At 29.9% G+C, this 12603-nt stretch overlaps 2 long non-coding RNA genes across 2 annotated transcripts in view; one reads left to right on the forward strand and one right to left on the reverse strand.

Moving 5' to 3' along the window:
* LOC141346118 (uncharacterized) overlaps positions 1 to 6596 on the reverse strand; it is a 15143-nt gene extending 8547 nt beyond the window's left edge. Inside the window, exon 1 of the long non-coding RNA XR_012357148.1 lies at positions 6474 to 6596. This is a non-coding gene — a long non-coding RNA (uncharacterized lncRNA). The remainder of the gene's footprint in view (positions 1 to 6473) is intronic.
* Positions 1 to 12603, forward strand: part of LOC141345190 (uncharacterized) — a 172966-nt gene that overhangs the window by 113291 nt on the left and 47072 nt on the right. The gene's annotated exons all lie outside the window — the stretch shown is intronic.

The raw sequence follows: 12603 nt of genomic DNA on the forward strand, positions 1-12603 counted from the left end.
GTTGTCATAGACAAATATAAACCCAACACCATACATCTACTGAAATGAAATCATTCAATTTCTTTTTTAATGTACTTCTATTTCTGTACCAGGGAAAATTACTTTTTGAAATAAATATGCACTGGGTTTCTTCTATTTTAAAATAATTAAATAATTCATATAATCATTTCCTATTCTGAACAGATCATCTGTTTTTTTTCCTCTTCAGTTCCCTAAGTCAGCCTGCTCTGCCATCCTTCATAGACGCTGTGGCTCATATTTCATAGAAAAAGAGCAGTCTCGCCAGCCAGCTGAACCTGTGACTTACTAGCCGCATCCGTCGTCACTAGGGATGTAACGGTATCAAAACTTCACGGTACGGTAATACCTCGGTATGAATGGCACGGTACGGTATTTATTGAATCATTTACAGGAAAAACTAAACTAATGAAGAGACTCGAAAAAAGTGCCAGAAGTGTTTATTAAACAGTTTACATGAACACTGAACATATCAATGGCATACAAATTAGCCATCTATCTGTAAACTTTGAAACAGAAACTTAAATATTTCAATTTTAGTAACAAAAAAATATTAAAGCATGTAAAAAACAGTCAAATCAGTTTAGCTGAATGAGTTGTCTGAATCTAGTTGTCTGCTTGAAATGAGATTTTTTTTCTTACCCCATTGGCAGATTATTTAGCTTTTTTTAAACAAAAACTCACTTAATTTTGACTTGTTTTTACTAAAAACAAGACAATAATTTTTACTTGTCTAGAAAATCTTTCTTGATTTAAGAATTTTTAGATATTTTGGCTGGAAACAAGACAAAATTCTAAGTAAGAAAAGCATTTTTTGCAGTGCAGTAGGCTCTCATGCCTTTCTTTCGCATTAAATCTTTATTAAAAACAATCCTTTAAAGAACTTTTCTACCTGGACAAGTGCATCTATTATGTTGCCTAGTTTAGCCTCTTTAAAACTGCACCTTATTTTAAACCTAGCCAAAAAGCCACGTGTTGACTGTGAAATTTATATGCATTTATGGTACATTTCCGTGTCAATCCATGTAAATTTTTACAGCGAACAACGCACTGTAACATTAATTCAGCGCATACAGCGCAGCAAAAAATAGACTCGGTGCCGAAACGATCGCTGCACTGCTGCACTGCTGCAAAGGCACCGCTTCTAGGACGTACTACCGGACAGCAACCGCGTGCAGTGTGAACGCTCTAATCCGTTAACATGGGTGCTGAAAATACGTGACGCATACGCACTTCAGACGGAGCAGGTTCGACCATTTCCATCTCTTTTCCTTGCTGCTACAGTCTGTAGCGACAACAGACCGTAAAGGATTATGGCCACGCCTGGGCTGATGGGAAATGTAGTTCCCGCTACCTCCCGTTCGCTCCATTCGCCTGAGCAAACTTTTCTCAGAAGACCTATTGTTTTATCGAGTCATGCGACCACGGTAGTATCGAAAAAAATTGTTATTGCGGTATGACGGTATTCACAATACCGTTACATCCCTAGTCGTCACAGTTCACGAACGCTGGCCTTGTCAGATGTGTTAGATGGACTTGTTTGTAATCATAAATTAGGATATAAAACATACATGCTCATAGAACATCCCGAGTCATTTGCTGTGAGGTAGATGCGGCCAACTAAAAGAAAGTCCAATGCTAAATGAATCACAGGACTGTTTAACGGAGCATCTTCACTCCTGAATCCTTTTGCGTCAAAATGAAAAATGGCCATCTGTGCCTTGATGAAAGAACGAAAATGTATATCTTGCACATTTTACAAACATTAGCTGTTTCCACAAATAGCTCTGTAGGTTGGTTTGACGTGAGGCGTCTCGGCAGGTGCGTCTAGAGCGGGCTGGATCAGCAGCGGGGGACGTTACTGCCGCATAAACACAGCTGTGATTGCGAGTGCAGAGATTCAGTCTACAGGTACACTGCCTCTCCAACAACTACTGACCGGTGACTGTCTCAGACATGGGCGGCACCATGGTCAGTCCCTTATCAAGTCATGATAACATCAGCAATTACACCACCAGAGTCAGGCATTTCGCTTACTGCTTTCCCGGGACTTGAAAAGATACGCCTGGACATCGAGGAGAAGCACTGAGATATGAGAGGGCAAAAACATAAAGAGCAGTTGTCTACAGTCACCAAGAAGATTATACAACTTCTTGATAACCTTTTTTTCAACAATAACATCTCTAAAAATAACTTTAACTCATTTTAGCAGTTCAGCAGTTTAGTGTTTATACACAGAAACTGCATAGTGAAGAGATTCGTCAGTGTCCCTCTCTGTTCCTCAATGAGTTCCAGGCATTATGATGGATGAGTCTCTTTTAAGTCTTGCTGTGAGGTAGGAATTACGGTGAATAATAATAAATAGTCGGCCAGGGGAGGCTCTGACGATAGTCGTTCATATTTATATTCATAAAGTCATTTCGGAGCCTGGACGGTGCAAGTAAGGAATCATCACCCAAAGGCGGTCCAGAACATCACATATTATACGCTGCAACGCATTACGAATTCAGCAGTTTTAAAATCAGAGGTGATATGCAAATATATATTTTAAAAAGTATGGCTACCCTCAGGTAAAAGTTAAATATAAAATTACTTATAAAGTCATTTTGCTACATACATTTTAATAGCCTGACCTATGAATGACCTGTTCCCTAATGCAGTGGTTTTCAACAAGTTCTTGCTTCATATTTAATATCTGACATCAAATGGTGGCCCAAAATCATCATAAAATTAAACAAATGGTCCTTAAATATAAAGAATATTAAAACCAGGAATTCTATAGGCTTAAAATTAGAGCTGCAAAACGATTAGTCGCAATTAATCGATTCAAAATAAAAGTTTATGTTTACATACTATATGTGTGTTTACTGTGTATATTTATTATGTATATATAAATACACACACACACACACACACACACACACACACACACACACACACACACACATATATATATATATATATATATATTTGTATGTAAACAATTGTATATAATTTATATTATATATAAACGTTTTACATATAAATCTAACATTTTGTCTTAATATATACATGCATGTATGTGTATTTATTTATACACAATAAATATACACAGTACACACATATATAGTATGTAAACAAACTTTTATTTTGAATCGATTAATCATGCCTAATCTTTTGCAGCTCTACTTAAAATGAAATTCAAACAAATTAAATAAATAATTCATTCATTCATTCATTCATTTATTCAAGACTGTTTATTCAAGACAAGTCCTATTTTGTCAAAATGAAAAATGGTCACTTGTGCCTTCATGTAAGAACAAAAATGTTTATCTTGCACATTTCACAAAGATTAGCTAAATATAAAGTTATATATATATATATATATATATATTTTTTTTTTTAACTATATACATTTGAATGGTCTGACCTATGAATGACCTGTTCCCTAATGAAGTGATTTTCAATGCGTTCCTGCTTCATATTTAACATTGGACATCATATGGTGGCCCAAAATCATTCAAATAAAAAATAAAATAAAATAAAACAGTCCTTAAACATTAAAAAATATGAATACCAAGAATTGTATAGGCTAAAAAATGAATTGAAACTAAATTATTTAAATGACAATTATTTAATTACTCATTTGTTTTACTTGTTTACTAATTATTACTTACAATGATAAATGAATCACAGGACTGTTTAATGGAGAGCATTTTCAATCCGGAATCCCACTGCATCAAAATGAAAAATGATCACCTGTGCCTTGATGTAAAAACAAAAAAAGTATATCTTGCACATTTTATAAAGATTAGCTAAATATAAAGTTACTTATAGAGTTGTTTTACTACATACATTTTAATGGCCTGACCAATGAATAACCTCTTTCCTAATGCAGTGGTTTTCAATGCATTTTTGCTTCATATTTAATATCAGACATCAAATGGTATCCCAAAAACATCATAAAATTAAACAAAATGGTCCTTAAACATCAAAAATATTAATACCACAAATTGTATAGGCTTAAAATTAAATTGACCTTAAATTATTTAAATGATAATTATTAAATTACTTATTTATTTTCATTTATTTAATAATTAATTATTTTTTCCAATATTAAATGAATCACAGGACTGTTAATCAGAGTGTTTTAACTCTGGAATCCCATCACATCAAAATGAAAAATGGTCACCTGTGCCTTGATGTAGGAACAAAAATGTATATCTTGCACATTTCATAAAAAATTGTTAAATATAAAGTTACTTTTAAATTTGTATCACAACATACATGACCTATAATGTAATAATATAATTTACTTAAAAACTTAATTATTACTTAAGTTATTTATATTTTTAATATTACTAATAAATAATGATTCAAAGCTACGGTGAATGTATAAATGGCAGCAGAAGTGGACGGCACGGAACACACATTGCCTGTCACTTGAGATGAGAAACAGCCTAATGTACTCTTTTGAAAGTTATCTGTCTCGACGTGACTGAGTTACTGTCAAGGGCTCTCTAGTCTTTGCCTCTCATGACTCAGGGCCACCTTGAAGTTTCATTTCTTCGGAGCTGACACAGCAGCCGTCCTAGCCCTCTATTATACAAGTCTCACAGAGCTTAATGATATCAAAAGAGCAGACCCTGTCAGTTTCATCCATAACTTCACGAAGGACGCTTCAAGGCTAGGGTGAAAATGGGTAGAAAAAGACTAACAATCTTCCACTTTCTAAATGAAAGGTATAGGGAGACTTCATTTCATGAGCGTCTATCCTCCTCCTTCCAGACTGGCTAGCCGGCGGGAGGAAGAGCTTATGCTAATAGCCATGTAGAGAAACCGAAATGAGAGAAAGCAAACCAAGGCAGTTAAGCTTGTTACATTTCCCAAAATAATTAAACAGGCCTTTGATAAAAATAAATCCTCCTAGAAATGAACACGGTGGCCTAATGTTTTGATTTTTTTGTAACTGTAATTCCCAATAAATTAACTGGGTCAGTACGATTCAGAAAAGATTAAAAGCAGAGGTAGATATTACCTCATCTTTTTCTCTGCTGGAAAGGCACTTCAAAACCAAACATATGAATTTCCCAGTTGAAATTTTAAATGAGAAACCATGGGTTTATAAAATGAAAAAATGGTCCATTCTAAAGAGAGCTAACAGTAATATGATATTTCTTCAACCTTTTAGTAACATTTTTATTAAAACAAACAGATTTTAGCTTTATAAGTTTTTGTTGTTATATGAAGATCACATTAAAGTTTTTTTTTTATTTATGCAAAAAGATAAATATTTATTATTATTATAAATATTTATTGTTGTGTATTTAGGATATTAAAAAAATGTTTAAAATGACAAAAAGTCTGCCATTTTATTCAAAAAACGTAGTGCATTTTTATTTTATTTTGTTTTAAATGTCACAAAATGTCACACACATTTCATCATTTGAGATGTGTTGTTTCATGACATTGAGAAAAATAAAAAATAAAAAGTACACGATTGCTCAAAGGTTTGGGGCTGTGCATTTTTATTTTTTATTTTTTTTCTAAGAAATAATAGCTCTATTCATCCATACTTCTATCTAATAGCAATAAAAAATAAAAATAAAATAAAATAAAATAAAATAAAATAAAATAAAATAAAATAAAATAAAATAAAATAAAATAAAATAAAATAAAATAAAATAAAATAAAATAAAATAAAATAAAATAAAACAAAATAAAATAAAATAAAATAAAATGTACATGACCGCTCAAAGGTTTGGCTCTATGCATTTTTATTTATTTATTTTATTTATTTTTATTTTTATTCTTTAAAGAAATAATAGCTCTATCCATACATACTTCTATCTATTAACAAGACAAAGAAGTCTGCCATTTAGTCAAAAATGTTTAAAATGTCACAAAATGTTGCACACATTTCATCATTTGAGATGTGTTGTTTCATGACATTGTGAAAAAAAAAATAGAATACAATAATATAATAGCTCTATTTTTTTCTCTTTTTTTTAAAGAAATACTACTTATATCCAGCAAGCATTTTAATTGTTCAAAAGTATCAGTAAAGACATTTGTAATGTTAAAAAGAACTTTCTATTTACTAAAGAAATGTTACTTGAGCACTTGAAAATGTAGCTTTGCCATCACAGAAATAAATGACATTTTAAAATATATTACAATAGAAAGCCACTATTTTAAATTACTTTATTATAATAATATATAACAATATTTAACAATAATACCATTTTTAATGTATTTTATCAAATTAATGCAGTCTTGCAGCATAAGAGACAATTCAAAACATTAAATTAATCTTAACGACGCCAAACTTTAACGATACTGTACATACACTGTTGGACATTGTTAGTGGACAAAATAGATAAACTAGAGAGTGTGTAAAAAGTGTTTGGGGTTTAATTCGTCTAAAAGTCTACAAGGTCAAAAGTGTTAAAGAAACATCAAATAACAGAACATACCTGCTTCCTCATGACGTCAGTGGCCTGCATGATGCATCGTGGGGGCAAGCCGTGATTGCGGGCCAGAAGAATAGCCTGTTCCAGCGTGACGCTTAACGTACAACTGCAAGACAAACAATAAACCACAGATCAGCATTTACTGTAGCACCATACACTCCACATTATAATGTCAAACCATAACTGTTTATCGAATATGTCATTAAGTATTCAGAAGCTGATTGCAGCAAAAGCAAAAATGAGGGTGAAAATTACACTCAAGAAGAAAAAAAAAATTAATTTCATCAGAGATCACTTTCCGCTAGCCTTGTTCCAATTGAATTAATTACGCAGAGATGTTTTTTAATTACTAATTTGATTAAAAACAGAGAAGCTAAATAAATACAACTAATTTCTGGTTACAGAATGGAAGAGGGGGACAGCTTCTGGCTCTGCTAGGAAATCCAAGGCATTTAACAAGCTAGTGCGGCCCGGGTCGATGTCTCATCTGTCTGTGCCAACGCCTGGATAACAGGAAGAGCTGTCAGATGTTCTGTCATTCCAGCGTGATGGAGCGTGACATGCACTTTCATTCTCTGGGAACATGTGTCTGCCACTCACATCCCATTAACATTTATACGGACAGTCAAAGGGCAGCGTGGCCAAACAGGTGTGAGAGTCATACACTCCACTGCATTTAAAGCGAACAGTCCCAAGAGAGCAATAAACATCCCCCAAAGTCAACTATAAGCATGTAGTCTCTAAAAGATTGTGACCACTGGATGAGTGGGAAAGTAGCCAATCAGGACAAAATAAACCAGATCGTTGCAATCAAAAGGCCAATATAAATGTATGAGGTACTACTAGACATGTTGTTGTACAGTGTCTGGGTCAATAAGAAAAGATGGCACCTCTTTCCATAAAACTAATGTTAACAAAGGACACCTTTTTGTATAGTTTTACCTTTAAAAAAATCAAACTATGGAAAAAAGGGGGGAAAAGCTTGTCTTGCTTTTCATGTCTCCAAAACTAAATTACTTAACTGAATTAGATGTAGTTTCTCGATACATGCCTTAATATAAAACATGAAACCTTTATAAACCACTTGCAATAAACACATTTTTCCACTAGATGAAAATGCCAGTTTATTATGTGTACTAGATTAGTGTAATACATAATTTTTTATAGTCTTAAAATATTACAATTATAATAAAAGTCAAACTAAAATAAAAACTAAATAAATTGAAATGAATAGAAAATTTAAAAATAAAATAGAAAATACTGAAATTACTGAAACTGAACCCAGAACATAAAAGAGATTAAAAAAAAAATAAGAAGAATAAATAATACGAATAAAATATTACAATTATAATGAACGTCAAACTAAAATAAAAGCTAAAAAAAAAAAAAAACAGAAAACACAAAAACTACTAAAACTGAACCCAGAAAATAATATAAAATAGAAATAATAATAAAAAATACAACAACCCTGTTCTCTAGGTATGCATGTGCAAAACTAAATAAAAAAACATATTAATAAATTAAAACAGAAAACACTGAAATTACTAAAACTTAACCCACAACACGAAAGAGAAATAAAAACCAAAATTACTAATAAATAAATAAAAATAATTAAAACTACTACAACCCTGTTCATTAGCAAGCTAACTAGATATCTAGGTGTAAAACTGAATATTTTTATTTAGTTTAGTTTAATGCATTAACTTCCGTGATCTTAAAATCTTAACATTTTAATTAAAGTAGAACTAAAATAACAGCTAAATAAATTGAAATAAATAAATAAACACTAAAAATAAAATTAAGAACACTAAAATTACCAAAACTAAACCCAGAACATAAAATAGAAATAAAAAAATACAATTACTAAAAAAATAACAATATTGATAAATAAATAATAATAAATAATTAAATCTACAACCCTGTTTAGTTAGCAAGCTAACTAGATATCCATGTGCAAAACTAAATATTTTATATAGTTTAGCTTAATGCATTAACTTCTGTAGTCTTAAAATATTAAATATACAATGAAAGTAAAACTACAATAAAAGCTAAATAAATTTAAATAAAATAGAAAACTAAATATGTTTATTTAGTTTAGCTTAATGCATTAACTTTTGTAGTCTTAAAATATTAAATTTTTAATGAAAGTAAAACTAAAATAAAAGATAAATAAAGAAAAAAGAAAACTAAATATGTTTGTTTAGTTTAGTTTAATGCATTAAACTTTTGTAGTCTTAAAATATTAAAATAATAATGAAAGTAAAAGTAAAAGGTAAAAAATTGAAATAAATAAAAATTAAAATAGAAAACAGAATAGTTTTATCTAGTTTAATGCATTAACTTTTGTAGTCTTAAAATATTAAAATAATAATGAAAGTAAAAGTAAAATAAAAGATAAATACTTTTAAATAAAAACAATAAAATAGAAAACAGTATTTTTAGTTAGTTTATTTCAATGCATCAACATTTGAAATCTTAAAATATTTCAACTATAATGAAAGGAAAAGTAAAATAAAGTGAAATAAATTGAAATATAGAAAAATAGAAAACACTGAAATTACTAAAACTAAACCCAGAACATTAAATAGAAATAAAAACTATAATTACTACTACTACTACTACTAATAATAATAATAACAAATAAATAATAATAATAATTAAAAATAATCAAAATAATTATTTGGTGGTGAGCTAACTAGATATCTATGTGCAAAACAGAATATTTTTTATATAATTTTTAAAACTAAACTAACATAGAAATTAAAGAAAAGAATAATTTGGTTTATAATTCTGTATAATAACCCAGAATGACAAAATTTGATATCTACTAGCAAAACTGAATATAATAAATCAAATTACACATCAAATTATTTGTATTTATGCATATTAACTTAAACTCTTTTTCAGATTGGAGAGACATTTTTGAGTTCTGAAAGCTAGAGTGTTTTCCTACTGCACTGAACTCGTTTATTTCCAAAACTTATGAAAAATCTGATTTCCCATTTCCCAAAAGAAAGCCCAAAGAGTTTTATGAGGTACCACTAGACAAAGTCAATGAGCAGCGTCTGGGTCAATAAGACCTAATCCAAATGATCAATCTACATGATGTCTTATTTAGAGACATACCAAACTGATTTCAGATTACCGAGAACATGAGCGAAGATCTCTGACACTGCTAATGTTTCTGTACCTGTGGGGAGACTTTAAAACTGCTGAGCTGTACCACAGAATCCATCAGAAAGATATTTGGTTATTTAATAGCTTGTCCACTGTCAAACTGTCTATATCCATGATGCATCAGCCTGACATTTCCATCTCATTTTTGCTGATATATACGTGTTCACAGGCAGAGGTGTCAGATGTGTTATATAGCTTTCATCTGTGAATTCAATCATTCAGTTCTTCTCAAGTGAGAACAGCACTGACCTTTGGCTCAAAAAAAAAGCCTTTTTCTCATTTGATCTCCATATGCAGATATTCAAGAGTCCGGCTATGATACTAGAATATATATATATATAAAGAGACATTTTCTGATATAAACTCATAAACTCGTAGTTGTGAGAAACTCAGAATTGCGAGGTTTAAACTCGCAATTCTGACATTTTTCCTCAAAATTGTGAAAAAGATTCACAATTTCAACTTTTTTTCTCATAAATTTTTTTTAATAATATAAACTGGAATTCTGACTTTTTTCTAGGATTTGTGAAATATAAACTTGCATATCAGAATTTTTCTTATAATTGTGAAAAACTTGAAATTTTGACTTTTTTTCTCGGAATTGCAAAATATAAACTCGATTTCTGATTTTTTTTTTTCAGAATTGTGAAATATAAACTTGCAATTCAGATTTTTTTCTGAAAATTGTGAAAAACTCGCAATTCTGACGTTTTCTTTTTCCTCGGAATTCCAAATACAAACTCGATTTCAGATTTTTTTTTTTTTCCGAATTGTAAAATATAAACTCTCAATTCTGACTTTTTTCTAAGAAATGCGTGATATAAATCCGAATTCTGTATTTTTTTTCCTTGGAATTGTGAAATATGAACTCGCAATTTTGACATTTCTTCTTACAAATGTGAAATATAAACTCACAATTCTGACTTTTTTCTGAAAATTGTGAAAGATAAACTCACAATTCTGACTTTTTTCTGAAAATTGTAAAATAAACTTTACTGTTGTTTTCTTCTCAGAACTGCGAAATATGAACTCGATTCCTGATTATAATTTTTTTCAAAAATGCATGATATAAACTCGCAGTTGCAAGAAAATTTTTTTTAACTCACAATTCTGACTTTTTTTCGCAGAGTTGTGAAAAATAAACTCGCAATTCTTAATTTTTTCAGAAAATTGTGAAAAACTCGCAATTCTGACGTTTTCTTTTTCCTCGGAATTCCAAATACAAACTCGATTTCTGATTTTTTTTTCTCCGAATTGTGAAATATAAACTCTCAATTCTGACTTTTTTCTAAGAAATGCGTGATATAAATCCGAATTCTGTATTTTTTTTCCTTGGAATTGTGAAATATGAACTCGCAATTTTGACATTTCTTCTTACAAATGTGAAATATAAACTCACAATTCTGACTTTTTTCTGAAAATTGTGAAAGATAAACTCACAATTCTGACTTTTTTCTGAAAATTGTAAAATAAACTTTACTGTTGTTTTCTTCTCAGAACTGCGAAATATGAACTCGATTTCTGATTATAATTTTTTTCAAAAATGCATGATATAAACTCGCAGTTGCGTGAAAATTTTTTTTTAAACTCACAATTCTGACTTTTTTTCTTAGAATTGTGAAAAATAAACTTGCAATTCTGACTTTTTCTCAGAGTTGTAAAAAAATAAACTCGCAATTCTTAATTTTTTCAGAAAATTGAGAAAAACTCTCAATTCTGACTTTTTTCTAGGAAATGCGTGATATAAATTCAAATTCTGTATTTTTTTTGGAATTGTGAAATATGAACTCACAATTTTGACATTTTTTCTTACAAATGTGAAAAAAAAACTTGCAATTCTGACTTTTTTCTGAAAATTGTGAAATACAGTATAAACATGCAATTCTGTTGTTTTCTCAGAATTGTGAAATATGAACTCGATTTCTGATTTCATTTTTTTATTGCATGATATAAACTCGCAGTTTTGAGAAAAAAAAGATTTTAACTTGCAATTCTGACTTTTTCTCAAAAATGTGAAATATAAACTTACTTTTTTCTGGGAATTGTGTGATATAAACTGGAATGCTGACTTTCTTTGAACAGCTAAATATAAACTTGATTTCAGATTTTTTTTTTTTCAGAATTGCGTGATATAAACTCGCATTTGCAAGAAAAAAAATTGACTCGCAATTCTGACTTTCTGACTTTTTCTGACTAATAAACGTACTTTTTTTAGAATTGCATGATATAAACTGGAATGCTGACTTTCTTTGAACTGCTAAATAAACTTGTGAAAAATTCAGAATTGCGAGGTTTAAACTCACAATTCTGACATTTTTCCTCAAATTTTTTTTTTTTAAATTGCATAATATAAACTGGAATTCTGACTTTTTTCTACGATTTGGGAAATATAAACTTGCATATCTGAATTTTTCCTAGAATTGTGAAAAACTCGAAATGTGAACTTTAAACATACTTTTTTTAGGAATTGTGTGATATAAACCGGAATGCTGACTTTCTTTGAACTGCTAAATATAAACTTGATTTCAGATTTTTTTTTTCAGAATTGCGTGATATAAACTCGCAGTTGCGAGAAATAAAAGAATTTAACTTGCAATTCTGAATTTTTCTCAAAAATGTGAAATATAAACTTTTTTTCTAGGAATTGCGTAATATAAACTAATATATACTTGATTTAGTTTTTTTCTCAGAATTGTGAAATATAAACTCGCATTTCTGGCTTTTTCCCTCAAATTGTAAAAAACTGTTTTTTTTTTTGTTGTATTTTTCTTGAAATTGCGTGATTTAAACTTTTTTAAAATTACATTTTAAAATAATGTATAATGTATAATAATACATTTCTATTATTTCTATGAATTGAGACAAACATGGGCATAAAGATCTCTAACTTCTTAATTTCATAAAATGCCAAAGGTCTTTTCTGTGCCTGTTTTGCATCAGGATTCTTTGCCTGTTT

Source organism: Garra rufa, chromosome 11, assembly GCF_049309525.1.
Source record: "Garra rufa chromosome 11, GarRuf1.0, whole genome shotgun sequence".
NCBI lineage: Eukaryota > Metazoa > Chordata > Actinopteri > Cypriniformes > Cyprinidae > Garra > Garra rufa.